Genomic DNA, 16,502 nt, shown 5'->3' on the forward strand with positions numbered 1-16,502 from the left:
TGTAGGGACAAAAGTATTATTGATTGTTGAGGAAAAAGACCCTCTTCTCCATCTCTCCTCCGTCTCTCTCAATTCAAGCACTGTTCATCCATCCTCAGTGTCTCTGGCTCCTGCAGAGCTTCAGTGTGTCCAGAGGAATTAACAAACCGAGACCTCTGCCACCAGAGACAAGCCCTCAAGCCCCCACAAGAATAACATTGTGTTGCAATGCTTGAGCAAGGAAAACATTTAAGGGAAATTCCCAAAAGCAGTCCAGACAGTTTACACAAAGAGACACAGACTAGACTTCTCTCACCATCCTCCAATTACTGGCTTTGCATTTGTTTTTTCATACATAGACTCTGTGTGTTTGTGCATGTCTCATCTCATCCCTTTAATCAATTTAATAAGGAGACCCTTGGATGGAAGAAGAAAAGTAGGAAAGGGAGGTGTGATTGAGCATGTGTTTGTTGTAGCTGGCAGGAGTGTTCTTTACAGTGCAGGCAAGTTAGACCAAGGGGGTTCCTTCTTAAATATTGATTGCTACAGCAGTAAAACAGTAGCTTGGCTGTTTTCAAAATGATGTAGCTTTTCCAGTAAGCAATTTTTTCCATCAAGTAGTGGTGTAGCATGTCAAAACACTTCATTGATATTTTATGTCACAATGTATTGTAAATGCATCCTTACAACTGAGGGGTGAATTCACTTAGAATTAAAACTCTGTTTATATGCAAGCATTGTCTGCACTGGTTTAGCACCCGATTCACTAAAAACAACTGTGAATACACACCCATAAGATCTGTGCTGAACACAATTTGCATGGCACAGTTCCGTTTTTGCTAACCAGACCACCACTATATGACACAAAATAGCTACGTTTATATGTACACAAATACTCTAACTATTGTAATAATCAGAGTATAAGGAATAATTAGATACAATTTTTACATGGTTTGGGCAAACCTCTTCAATCCTGTTCATTCATTTTTCATTTATTTCAGGCAATGGCACAGAAGTACAAGGCAACATATATTGTTAAGTCATACAGTGTAAAACAAACATACAGTATTAAACTATGACGATCGAAATCTGCCTGAAAGGGAGTGGGAAGAAGACAACTTATTTAATCCCACCCCAGTTCCCCATTTAATAATTAATACATTGAGCTTCATTTTACTTTGCTCACGGATTGTTTACAAATGTTGTATCATGGTGGCGTTACCACAAGTAACAAGTATTTATTATAACAACAGTACCAACAATTAAGAAGAATTACCAATGCCAACAATGGTAATGGACAATATACCGACGATGTTAATGGACAATATACCAACGATGGTTAGGAAACATTGAGCACATGTTAACACTATAAGACAGAGTACAACAGCAATGTAATGTTTCCTGTTTATATGCTACTTGCCAACACTTTTATTATTTGCTGGAAAATGCTAATGCTAATTTATAAAATAATAAAACAAAAAACATCTTGTTGCAAATATGTATCTTTAAATACAGCTTGGCACAAGTTAAATTAGTCAGTCAGTTTGTGAGTCTTTTTGAATGATTTATTAAAAGATCGGGTTAATAAGAGTCATTTGTTTGTCAGATTACACTGGTTACACTGGTCTGTTTTGGTTAACTGAAAAGAATCGGTTCAAAAGAGTCACTTGTTTGAATGTGTTCCGCCTGCAAACTCATTTGAAAGACGTACTTGTCATTTTTCTGCAGTATACAGTCTTTTATATCTTACCAACATTCAGTTTAGACTGCAAATGGACATTCACAACTCGGAAAAATATGTTTTCTTTTGCCGTGCGGCTGTAGATTCTGCAGTTGGGGAGCACCACTTCTGTTTTGTGATGTTTTAACCTGTGCTTGAGCGTAGAATCATCCGTCTGCAGCACTAACACAGGCGCACTTTAATCAGAGTGGAAGAAATGCAATTAAAACGTTTAGATGCCAGTATAAAGTGTAGCAAATCAGCTCTATGAAATATTAATAATCAATCATAACTTGTTATAATCGATTATGAATATTTGGATCAGTTAATCGGGTTAACTTGATGTAGCTACATTAACATTACAACCAAATACTCGGTTCATCCCGTGAACACTCAATATTGGTTATTAATTAATTAATTAATAGAAATGTCTTTCTTACTAAGTATTAAGAGCAAGTAGTCAAAATCTATGATTAGTGACTTTAGATATGAGCTTGAGACACAGACAACTTTACGTGTGACATGGACAAGACTTTATTAACTAGACTAAACATTTAAACTACTCTAACATACATATACATACATGCATACAGTTTACCAAGGGAAAGAGGGCTGAAGCAGAATACAGGAAGGCAAGAAGTTATAGCATTGTTTGAAGTTCAGCAGATCAACAGCCTGAGCAAACCATCATATTAGTTCTGACACGCCCTTTTTAGAAAGGGGTAAGGATACTTAATGTATCAAATAATGAGACTAAGTTTGATACTTGCATGTCCCATTTGAATTAAACTGTCCTGATGCAATTTGTTGAGGCTCCAGTTGATCTTTGATGATGTTGTCTTGATGAGAGAGAACCAGTGGGAGTCAGAGGATCTTTGGTGAATGGAAAGACAAGGCCGTAGCCTGGCGCACGCTTGGGAGTCCTTGGGGGCTTTCTAGTTCAGCATCATCTTCATTAGGACTTCTCAGGAAGGACCAAGAGAGTAAGAGAGTGCACGGCTCAGAGGACCAGGAAGCAAGAGAGCAAGAAGCAAGAGAGAGAGGAGCAATTTATGACCTTAGAAAACATGTCCCACCTCTCATTGTCTCGACCAATAAGAAGGGTGGAAGTTCCAGGCGGGAATTTGGTTTATTGCCCTTTGTTCTCAGGTTGCTCATTGCATGTGCACCCTGGAGGGGTGGTAGCTGATGAAGAAACTAGAAAATATTCTTGTAATACTAATATGTTGTTGTCATCGACATATCATTTACACAGTCATTTCAATCTTCAAAATACCAAGTTATAGAGACCAAACATGACACACATATGATTTCGGTTAACTAAGTATGCAAAGTCTGAAACATTAACCCATTAGAGTTTGCAAGAAAACATAGACCAAACAACATTTAAGGGAAATCGTGAGATGGCACATTAGATACATGTCAATACATTTATCCCATGGATAGAATATATAGGATTAAAAGGGTTCATTTCTCCTTCTCAGTAAGAGAGCACGAGGCTCAGCACTCTCTGAACATTCCTTTGGAGGTCGTAAAAGTCTACTTTATTTGGGCATGAGAGAGTTCCTTTGTCCTGTCAAGGCTCATTTGCATCCTTTATGACTCGGGGTCAGGACTTTGGTTTGAATAACTCAACAGATGGTAATACCTAGCAGAACACCATTCTAAGGTAATCTTATATTTAGATTCAGCTAGGACAAGTCGTAAGGTTTAATTTGATACCAAGGAACGTGTATTTAGTACACTTAGAAAAGGGATATACACTCATATATGCATATATGAGAAGCATATATGAGGCTATTAAATATACGGCCTCCGAGTTTTACTACACAACTAAACAGTCTTACTAGTTTGATCTAACATCAGACAAATACACAGGGATTAAAACATATTTCATTAGACATACATTTTTAAGTTTAAAACTGAAAAAAACACACACACACACACACACACAGTTTTACGTTCAAGATCTCACATGGTAAAACATGCGGTGTGAGGCGAGTCGTATGGGAAAGGGGGGGCTTAGCAGGCACGAGGATTTCCTGTCAATAGTTCATTGTCTCTTTTTTCAATAGCGCATTGTGCTGTGGAGACTAGTCGGCGCTATTGCAGTAATTAGGGGAGTTTTAGCAGTGGGTTCTTTATTGTTCGGGACCGGCTGAGTTAATGATTATCCTTCACTGATTCCTCCAGACGCTACAAAAGCTATTAAAATTGGAGTCTTCCACATATCTTACTGTGATTATCATTACTCTGATTTAGAGGTCGACCGATATTGGTTTTTTTCAGGCCGATGCCGATCTTTTGAAATCCGAGTCGGCCGATGGCCGATTAATGCTGCAGATTTATTTTGGCCGATATTTGGCCGATATGTGCTTGTTTTTAACCTCTTATTTGAACCTTTATTTGAAAGATAAAATGTAACACAAATAATTACTTAAGATAGTCAAAATTTCTCAACAAATACATTTATTGAACACTTGACCAATCTGCACAAATGTATAATGTAAAAACATATTGTATAAATAATGTATAACAAATATATTAAATAAACAAAGCAGGTGTTACGAACTGCTCCGAGACACGAAGGTTGAGATCCAAATGCAGCTTTAATTAAGGGGCAATCCAGACACGTAATCCAATATTCAGAGCATCCAAGAGAAGCACAGGCATAACTAGGGATGGGTATCGTTAAGGTTTTAATGGTATTACTACTCTTACCAATACTGTTTATCGATCCGGTACTTTAACGGTATTCTTAACGGTTCTTTTTGTTATATATATTTATATATATATATATATATATATATATATATATATATATATATATATATATATATATATATTACACAAAGATAAACGTTATATAGGCACAGTGATTTAATTTCAGGAAGGTCTACTAACATTACTGTTCAGGTGTGGTCTAAAAAGAAATCTAATAAAGTAATCAATTGTAAAATAACGCTGCATAGTTTATCATAGATAGATTAATGCTTATTAATGCAGAAGTTATTCATTCAAGAGCTGTCAGTGATTTTCTCTTTGCCTTTTGTTGTTTGATTCGCAGTAATGGCTCAATCGTCAGCATGTTCATTATTAGACAGCTTCCCCTTTAAGACCGAGTCTAATAGGCTCCTGATGCTATTTCCTGATGCTATTTTTCTCCCAACTATTTCCATAACTACATCCATTTAAGACATAAACTGTGTTTAAGTGAATCTCCAAGCCGGTCGTTTTGACATATTTTTGTGTATAGTTGATCGTTTAGACGCGCACATGAAACTCAAAGTAGCCTATACTTTGCTTGTCTCGTTGCGGTCCGTTTCGGAGCGTGCGCCGCCTTGGGAACGGTATCTCTTGCGCTCTTTTTATTATTAAACGCGTCCCGCAATTTAGCAACAGTAGCTAGACTGCATTTTACAACAATCACCGATCATGCTGATTCTGACGTTAAGTTTGAGTTTTAGGGAGAAATGTCAGTGCAGCGCTGTGAAGGGAAGGAAGTTTTGCTAGACAGAATGCGGCTTATGTATAAATATTATTTTTATAATCTTTGGAAGGCGAAATCTAAAATAAAATCAGACTAATAATCACAGATCTAAACCAGGCTATGTTTGAATGTTTAGTTCTGTCACTCATTAAGCAGGGCTCGTGTTGTGCTCACTGTAGCACCGCGTGAGATCTCTCTCTCTCTCTGACTGCGAATAGCTAAATTGCATCACAGACAAATGGTTTCATATTATTATACATAGAAATGGCTGGCGAGATAAAATAACTTTCTCTTTATATCAATAATAAATGTATTTTCTTAATTTCTCCAGTACTGACAGCAGAACCGGTAACGTCCGAGCTTACCAAAGCCAGTCCTTCAATAGCTTATAGTGCTTTGGTATCTTTTTATTACTTATTTATCTGCATTTAGTGACAACCCTCTCAAATATAAGACACACAAACAGAACAAATAAAAGTCTCAGATTCACTGTCTGTAATTGCAAAATTCTTGCTTACTTATTGTGACATGATAGCAACCCTTCTGCTGTGATAATGCAACTTCAACTACGCTATCAATATCCAAAGTAGCCGAATGTCATGTCACGTTTTTTCTCGAAGTTGGCAGTAAAATATCAAAAGTTTTTAATTAAATATAAATAAGTTATACAAATTTAATCCTTACTGTTTTCTCCAAGGAACTTAGCTCCTTCCTTACGCCCGTTTCACACATACTCCGTGTGCAGTGCGTATGCGGTGCGTATACGGCACAGGAGCAGCACGCGCTATAGTGCTTTCACATATGCTGCGTTTGCAGTGCGCTACTCATCCGCAGTTTCTGTGTGCCACAAAATCAAAAATGTGTAAGTAATTTTGATTTTAAACCCAAACGTTAACTTTGAGATTGTTTAAGACATTGAAACAGTATGAAAATTCATTTTAATCATTGTGATTCATTGTTTTACATGTAGTTCGAGTTGTTGACAGAAGAAAAGCTATCGCACTATATCTGTTGCTAAGAAGGAGAAGAATGAGACGCATTTGGGTTCACTGTCTTTTTTTAGGGTAAAAAAATAATATATGATGGGATTTTGCAACTTTTGGGACTATAATCATACTTTTTTGTTTTTCTTGACCCTGTAATTTAGTAACTGTAGCACACATTAACTGTAATTATGCGTATATGATGAAATTATTACAGTTTCTTGACAATCTATGTCTATTTTAATGTGAACAATGCGCTGCCACTTTAATTCAGTGCGGTGCAGCACAGCAAAAATAGACTCGGTACGTAAACGATCGCTGCAGTGCTGTATACACACCGCAACTGGAATGGATCGACGGACTGCATCCGCGTGCAGTGTAAAAGCTCTAACCTGTTAACATGGGTAAAAAAATACACACTGCATACCCACCGCATACGCACTGCAAATGGAGTATGTGTGAAACGGGCGTTAGGCACTGGGTGAGGTCTGCTCACTCTGCTGGAAAATGACTCTAGGGGCAGTGTGCGTCGAACACGTGTTCCACAACAACACTAGGCTGCCCACAGATGCGCCTGCCTAATAATCGGCTTGATATACTTGGATATTGGCCGATGCCGATTATGTAAAAAAATGCAAAAAAAACAATTAATCAGTCGAACTCTACTCTGATTATTAGCATAATTGCAATATCATAATTGCAATATTCTGTTTACATGAGCAACAGTTTATTCGCAGTATTATCTCAATCACATTATGAGGGTGCATGTAAACATAGCCGATGTGCCATGTTGTGGATCATCTGATTCCCTACTTTCTTTGGTTAGTTTAGAAACACCTGGCCTGGTTTGGAAATGGCCACTGATTTCTACACTGAGATTCCCAACGCACATCCCAGTTTGAAAACAGACAAAGATTTGATACCACCCACTTCGGTTAACTGGGGATGTGCGTGTGCATGTGAATCATTTTACTTACCTTTTCAGGAGATTTGTTCAATGTGAATTGCCAAGGAGAAAAGAAAATAAGTTTTGCACATTATAAAAAAAATGCTGGTTAATTAAACCGAGTTGTTTCATTGATGTCTGTTCTTTTTTTTTTTTTTATCCCATTTTCTCCCGATTTGGAATGGCCAATTCCCACTACTTCGTAGGTCCTCGTGGTGGTACGGTTACTCACCACAATCCGGATGGCTGTGGACAAGTCCCAATTGCCTCCACTTCTGCATGACACCGTGGAGACACACAGAATGAGGAGACTCGTGCTACTCTCCGCGATCCACACACAACTTAGCACCCCATTGAGAGCAAGAACCCCTAATCCCGACCACGAGGAGGTTACCCCATGTGACTCTACTCTCCCTAGCAACCGGGCCAATTTGGTTGCTTAGGAGACCTGGCTGGAGTCACTCTGCACACCCTAGATTCAAACTCGCGACACCAGGAGTGGTAGTCAGCGTCAATACTCACTGAGCTACTCGGGGCCTCTTCAGTGATATGTGTTCTAATGAATTTGACACAGTTTAAGAGCTGTTACACAGGATAACATGGTTGCCCATGTTAACGTGTGACATTGGTTTGAATGGGAACTGGCGATTACACTTGACAGAGCTGTAAATCGCAAGTGGAATTCTTTTATTTGCAGAATTAAAGCATCAACCATGTTACCCTGTGAAGCCATTCAAATCGCTCTTAAACTTGTTAAATTCATTAGAACAGACATCAATGAAACAACTCAGTATAATAATGACGGCGCAAAACGTCTGTTCTTTTTTTCTTTTAGTTTTTGCTCCTTGGCAATTCATGTTGAACGAATCTGCTGAAAAGTCAAGTCAAATTATTAACATGCACGTGCATATCCTCAGTTAATACAATCCCCAGATGATCCACAACACTGGGACAGTTCAGTCAGCAATACACTACTGCTGTGATCCAGACACTTGAATTATCTCTTTAACATACCTGAATTGCGCTTGACTACCGTAATTTCCGGACTATAAGCCGCAGCTTTTTTCCCACGCCTTGAACCTCGCGGCTTATACAATGACGCGGCTAATATATGGATTTTTCCCGCTTTCAAATTTTATAAAAAAATAAATAAAAAAAACATTCTGTGACGTGCTCAGTTTTTTGGCGGCGTGAAGCTTTCATTAGATCAATGAAATTGCCGAACGGGTTAAGGTCAAACAACTTTTTTTGTTTACTGTTTAGATTAAATCGAGCGCGCTCAAACTTCCCATCATTCTGATTACGGTAGTAATTTTGTCACCCTCACCATGGCAAAGACATGGAGAAACGCATATGATGCTGCTTTCAATTTGAAGGCGATTGATCTGGCTGCTGCACGGGAGCTTGGTCTTAATGAGTCGATGATAAGACGCTGGAAACAGCAGCGTGAGGAATTGACTCAGTGCAAATAGACAACTAAATCTGAGGCTATACTCCGACACCGAAGGAGATGACTTCAGTGGTTTCAGTGCACAGGATGAGGAAGATAGTGACCAATGACTTGGTAGGCTACTGTTTACTGCAAATGTTTTATTACAAGCCGTGTGTGGCAGCGGGGGCGTGGTCAAGCGCCCGTCCGGGAGAGAAAAGCGGTAAGGGCGCTTACACCTGCGCTAAATTATGTCTAACACCTGTGTCTAATTTCAAGTGCCCTGCTTCACGTGTCCTTCTTGGGAAAACTGTCACACGGGCACCAGTGTGACAGTTTTCAGCAGGGCACTTGACGTTCCAGGTAAGGCTTTTAATGGCCACAGCAATGTTTACAATCAATTTTATAAAGTTTCTCAATTCTTCTATGCGCCAACACTAGACTGACGTGTGTCACTCTCTCAGCTCTGTGGCTGCTGCCTTTTTATGCCGCTCTCCCCATGCTTACTGAAATTAGACACAGGTGTTAGACATAATTTAGCTCAGGTGTAAGCGCCCTTACCGCTTTTCTCTCCCGGACGGGCGCTTGACCACGCCCCCGCTGCCACACCGTGTTTCGTTATAGCCTGAGTAAAGTTCATTTGTTTCAATGTACCGGTAGGCACCTGCAGCTTATAGACAGGTACGGCTTATTTATGTTCAAAATAATATTTTATTTAAAAATCAGTGGGTGCGGCTTATATTCAGGTGCGCTCAATAGTCCGGAAATTACGGTACATTGATTTTATCAAATTTGACTACAAATTTTATTTACATAAAAAGGAGGCTTGTTTGTGCAGAAAGGAACTACTGTGACTTAATTGAAATACTCGAAATGCCGATTGCACCTGTAAGGCGGGTGCCAGCGAGTCTGGGCTACTTTTCGAGAAAACAAAAGGCTCTCATGAGAATTAACATTTGAACTATCTCTTATATATGTAACAGCAACATCCGAGACGCAGCACACAGTGCAGCTCACACCTCACTTCTATAGTCTCATCATCTCCCCCTACTCCCCCCTTCTCCTCCTCACTTAAAGCTCACTAAAAACCTATGCAATGTTAAGTGTGTACAAAAAGTAACTATACATGTTTGGTATCATTTAAAGTGTCTCAGTGCGCCTGGTAAACTGGTCTCATTCTCCCAGCCATAATAAAAAGCTAAAAGAAGTTATAAAATATGAGAAATAAGGTGTGCCCTCCCCCAGATCCTCGATACAAACTACCTCCTGTATGTAAATCTACAGGAATCAAGAACCCATTCAATTACAAATTCTGATCCCACAGTTGTGAACCCCTCAATAGGGTACCAAAATCGAATTATAATGACAGACACCACCATTTGGTAAGCATATTGAATTATCTGGGTTTATAAGGAAAATGGGCAAAAGGTTCAGGGAGTCTGTAGGTAGACTTCCCACACGATCGCTGTGTGTAGTTTTCGTTGCCAGGTAAATATTTCTATAAATTCCTCGATTTCCGAATTGTTGTTATTATATTTGATTGATCGATGATTTCACTCTATGAATTGGATTTTGAATATTTGTTCTATTACCTGGTCAATAAATTGTAAACATTTGATTTTATTCTGACTGACTCTGAAATTGTTTTCCGAAGCAGATTAAATGATTTGTATGTTACAGTAAGTCTGCGTCAGATTAGTGACGACTAATATTTGGCATCGATTCAAGTGTACTTGGTTTGCAAAGACAAAAAGGGAATTTCCGTTTAGAACAGCAAATGCTGCTTGACCAATCTAAATCCGGGTGTGTCTTACCTGTGTTTTGATGTTTCTCCAGATACGTGTACGTGGGAAACCACGCATGGCCAATCCAAAGCTATTACAAGAGAAGTTATGTTGGTCAATTTACATCTGTAATAGTGGCCGTGACCTCTACTGGAGAAAACATTAAGTGAAATTCAAGTGTATGCAATTCCATGGGGGATATACTGATGTATCTTTGATTGTGTAAACGTGAATTTGACCGATCTTAGGTATATAGCAATTACCTCTGTTTGATGGTCAAAGACTGATGAGCTTGTAATCGTGAGACCCTTCGTAAAAGAGAAAAACACGCGATGACCTCAAAGTGGCATAGTTTCCTAATCTGATAAAATATAATTAAAGAGAATAATCAAACATTCGCTCACTTTTAATGATGCTCAGATATCATTAAAACCTTTTTCATTTATGGAGTCAGTTGAAATAACGAGGTAATACATAAGATAAAATGTATTTCATTTAATCTTGTTGCGTTGCGTAAAAGGAAAGACAGTAAAGCGCAGAGACCTTCACCCGTATTATTGGAGACCGCCATTGGACCGATAAACGGGCTTACACACCTGCTTAAACAAGATTGCATGTGGTAAGTTAATAAATGTAGGTTTTTGCACTGATGTACCAACCTCAAAAGTGGTGCAACTTTAAGGTGTTAATCAAATATAGTGACTTTAAGTGTCTGATCTCTCACAAGTAGTGTTGGTAGCAGACTTGGTAAGTCTGCTTCATTTTTGCAAATGTATTTATTTGGCCAGTGTGATGAGGAGGAGGGCGTGGCTGGGCCATGAGGGTGCATCAGATGATTAGCAGGAGAGTGAGATAAAGAGGGACCTGAGATGCCATTTCAAAAGAGAGAGAGACACACGCAGCCGTTTTATGTTGAGTTGCCGTCCTTTATCTGTTACAGATGGTCATTTCAATGAATTTATATGAGTACTGTGCAGCATTTCTGTCTTTTTTGTTGCAAAAACATTGTTAAATATTTCTGTCCATTACTATGTTTTTTATTTAGTTGTTCAATTTATTTATTTTGCTTTAATAGTTGTATTCAGTGTAGCTTTATCAGTTAAGTTTAATGTTGTCACCCTAAATTAGATCCTTGTCATTGCGCAAGGTAAACACTGCCCTGATCGCAAAAAATAAACTAGGTCATCTAATCGTTATATGCATTATTCAGAAAGATGTTGCCTCTTAACCCTCATGCACTATGCTGTAATTTTTGAACAAAATCAATTTTGTTTCTTCAATAAAACTGGTTTCCTTTATCTGACTGGTATGAGACTTGGTGAATTTTAGGCCAGTCTAAGTGGTAGAAACAAAGTTACACTTGTACTGCTCCCGGTCAAAAGTGACCGCCATAAGAAATTAATGGGAAACACTAAAAATCTTTATTATATAAAATAATAATAATAAAAAAAACAGCCACAATGCAGAAAAAACACACACAAACATGAAGGGGTGGAACTACCAAACATGCAAAACACACACACACACTCGCTCTCACACACACACATTGGTGTGGCTATCCTTATGAGGACTCTCCATAGACATAATGATTTTTATACTGTACGAACTATAGATTTTATCCCCTACACCTAACCCTCACAAACTTTCTGCATTTTTACATTTTCAAAAAAAAACATAGTTTAGTATGTTTGTTAAGCATTTTGAATAATGGGGACACCTGAACTGTCCTTATAAACCACATTTATAGCATAATACCCTTGTAATTACCAGTTTGTAATCTAAAGAAATTTAATAGAAAATCACCCAAACCTTCCCACACACACTATGAACTATGAACTCAACTGTTTAAATCAGGGACTAAAAACGGCTCAAGGAACAAAAACCGAAAACGAACAAAAGTTTTAGCAAAACAAGAGTGAAAATGTTATTTTTAAATGCTGGTAACTGGTTATAACTGGTTAATTTAATTCTGATTTTTTTTTTTCTTGAAACTAAAGGCTAAACGGTTTATCACAGTTTCTTTTTTGGAACTGCACCACTTCATGTTGCCCAAAAAAATTAAACATGCTTTGACCGTGAAGGAAACTGCAGCATCACACATTTCTTTGGCTAATCGCAGTTGTGGATGAAGCATTCAGTGAATGAAGACTTTATTTACTACATATACATGCACAGCTAATCCAGGTTCAAAGGAAACATTATTAGAGGTAAAAAGTAATTTTGTTCTGTTGTTCCCAAGTCTTCACTGAATTATTGTTAGATATGATGCATTAATACAGATTTGATGCTGCTGGGTTTTGACTCAAAAGCAGATTTGTAATTAAAATAATACTTAACTGTTAATTAACTGCTAGTTATGATTTCTATGTATTCACCACACAGGAAAAAAATTATATTGCTTATTTTCGCCTATTTCGGTGAGTCAAGTGTCTAATTTTGGGGCTTGTATTTCCAGACCACATTGCTTGTTTCTGTTGTGAGATCTGGGAACACTGCAATTGGTATTTCTCCCAAGTCTTAGTGAAGAGTACTGTCATTTTAAAAAGAACGTTATTAACCGTTCTTTTATTTTGTTAAATCCAGTAACCTTTTGGAAAGGAGGCTGCGGAACTTCTGAACAGGAATGAAAAAATACAGTTTTAGCTCTGAATGAACCGAAATGAAAAACATTTAGTTTGTAGTCTCTGGATTAAATATACTGTATAGCTAAATTCAAAACATGTGACAAAATCTAGAAATCATCTTCTCTTCAACCAGGAATGAATAAGTAGCTCTTTGTAGCCATCTAGGGTTTATACTTGGAATTTAATCTGGTTTAATAAAAAAAGGAAAAAAATTTAATGGACAGCACAGTTTGATTCTTAAGATTTAAAGCTTTCAAACAGTATATCATTTATGAGGATTGGTTCAGTATTTGAGAAAATATTTGAGTCTAAATACACCAAAACCCATGATTTAATTTAGAGTTGTTACATTTCTTTCATAACAATTTTAAAAAAACACACTTAATTGTTTCCGGTTATTATTTACCAGGAACAACTGGAACGTGATTTAAGAATGAACAGTGCATAAGGGTTAAAAATGTTGCCTTCATTTTGTTTGTAGCTTGTTGTGTAACTAACAACTTTTTCAAAAGGGTAGCTCTCGTGAAGTTGTAGCTTCTCCAATACTGATGTCAAAGAAGACGTCAAAGTGTTTACTCATGATAAACCTTATTTGGCCGCTGAGCAAAATCTAACATGCGTTTTTGCGGGAGCAATTGGGTGGTGTCCAACCAAAGGCTTATCCTGGACAGGGCCGTATCAAGACAGTGTGGTGCCCCTGGGCACTATACCTCAAAAGGCCCCCCCCCCCCCCCCCAATCAGACAAGACATAATCAAGGTGATTTCTCAAATGTAATTTCCTAACTTGTCCAACTACATACATGAAGGCATATGAGCAGTGAGCACTATATTCAAATGTCTCAATTTATTAATACTACCATTAAAACACATTTGATTTTTAATCAATGTATAATGTGTAACTTAAAAATAAACAGATTTGTGTGTGTGTGTTTTGTTGGGTGACAGTTGTTGGTTACAGTTTGACAAGAGTTTAGAGTGTGACAAAAGCACTTTGTTGTGTTTTATTGCGAGTGTACACGAATATAAGTAAACACTTTGCAGTTTGAATGATGTCCTGTATGAACAAAATTACGGAGTATGTTTTTATGTCTGATCGCGCCCACGGCTCTCTCTCTCTCTCACGTCACACACACACACACACACACACACACAGTTCGATCGCGACCACGGCTCTCTCTCTCTCTCACGTCACACACACACACACACACAGTTCGATCGCGACCACGGCTCTCTCTCTCTCTCTCACACACGCACACACAGTTCGATCGCGCCCGCGCCTCTCTCTCTCGCTCTCTCTCTCCACTGATCTATATAATGACATTCTATAATAGATCAGTGTCTGTCTCACACACACACAGTCCGATCGCGCGCGCACACGCGCGCGCACACAAACACACACACACACTCGTTGTGTTTCCATGTTTTATGGGGACTTTCCATAGACATAATGGTTTTTATACTGTACAAACTTTATATTCTATCCCCTAAACCTAACCCTACCCCTAAACCTAACCCTCACAGAAAACATTCTGCATTTTTACATTTTCAAAAAACATAATTTAGTATGATTTATAAGCTGTTTTCCTCATGGGGACCGACAAAATGTCCCCACAAGGTCAAACATTTCGGGTTTTACTATCCTTATGGGGACATTTGGTCCCCACAAAGTGATAAATACACGCTCACACACACACACACACACACACACACACACACACACACACACACACACACACACACACACACACACACACACACACACACACACACACACAGTTGTGTTTCCATGTTTTATGGGGACTTTCCATAGACATAATGGTTTTTATACTGTACAAACTTTATATTCTATCCCCTAAACCTAACCCTACCCCTAAACCTAACCCTCACAGAAAACTTTCTGCATTTTTACATTTTCAAAAAACATAATTTAGTATGATTTATAAGCTGTTTTCCTCATGGGGACCGACAAAATGTCCCCACAAGGTCAAAAATTTCGGGTTTTACTATCCTTATGGGGACATTTGGTCCCCACAAAGTGATAAATACACGCTCACACACACACACACACACACACACACACACACACACACACTCCAGCATTGCAGTCTTGATCAGACTGTTCATTATGCGAAATAGAGCGATATGTATCGCTATTTAGTTTTATTTATTTTTATACCGTGTATTCTCCGTGTAAATTCGTGCACGAGACGTGACGCCCGTACCGTTTCGGTTCAATATGAATAACTTACATGTACCGTCCCACCCCTAATATTTACCTTCATTAATGTCCTCTTCCTCACCCGAGTCTTCCTCGCTCCTGTCTCCCCCAAGGACAAGGAGAATATCCTCATTCGCCTGGCGGTCATCGCCGACGCCCTGACTAACATTAGCAGCTGCTGCATCTCCCCCGCTAGCAGCGCCAGCGGTGTCAGACTTAGCGCTGCTGGTGTCTGCAATTCCAGCGTTCTCCCAAAAAACTAGCGATTTAACAAAAAAATTGTCGATCCCTGGAACATTTTTTATTGTAGCTAAACGTCTAGCGTCCTTCTCTTTCTTTAATCTTCTTTTTGCGAAACCACTCAATTGTCGTCTGTCCATTTTGGATTTTGATTCATTTTCTGTAGCCGTTAAAAAAATTACACATTTGCGCGTACTTGTTGTGGACCAACTCAACTCTGACAGATTGGGGTGGGGGGGGAGTGATAGTGGTCATGTACTCTTCATTTATTTATAATTTATTGTTATTGTTAAATTAGTGTTCATAAACAAGTTATGTATGGTCTTTCAAGAATTTCAAGTTAATAATATAACAATTTACGAAAAATATTTTTAAAGCTTGTGTCATGTGGTGCCCCCCTAGTGGTTGTGAATGGTTGGTGCCCCTGGGCACTGGCCCAAGTGCCCTTATGGATAATCCGGCTCTGATCCTGGATAACGTTTGAATGTGCTTAAATATCCCACAGTTTACTCATAGATACTACTATCATACGTCAAACAACATCTGCTTAGTTAGGATGGGAATTTTGCATGTGAGTGTGGTGGAAGAGGTCAAGATGTTTCAGCCTTGAATTCAGATGACGTTGCTCAAATGAGAATAAACCTGACATATTCTTACTAACACACATGCAGGAACATGCTTACATGTTTGTACTCGCTCAGCTTGGAATACTCAGAGAATGCTCTCTGGAACAATGCATTCATGTTATATCTGCATTGTTTAAGGCCTCAAGTCTCTGTCTTACAGGGTTTACACATGCACTGTAATTGGCAGCAGTGACTAAGGATTGTTAAATCAGTGGTGTTTTCTAAGGCGAGCATCACTATTATTACTGCTCATACTTAAGGCAGGGATTTGAACAAACCCCTAAGACCAAGTATTAAACTTTGAAGACTAATTTGTTCTGCATAGTTTGTGCTACTGGCATGAATATCTGAAATATTATGACTTGTTGAGGAGAGATGTGCTATTATTTTTCTAAGCGGACTTCAGACTTAAGATTTTCATCTGGTGGACAAAAAAAAAACAGCATAAAAAATCCCCAAATC

Source organism: Xyrauchen texanus, chromosome 48, assembly GCF_025860055.1.
Source record: "Xyrauchen texanus isolate HMW12.3.18 chromosome 48, RBS_HiC_50CHRs, whole genome shotgun sequence".
NCBI lineage: Eukaryota > Metazoa > Chordata > Actinopteri > Cypriniformes > Catostomidae > Xyrauchen > Xyrauchen texanus.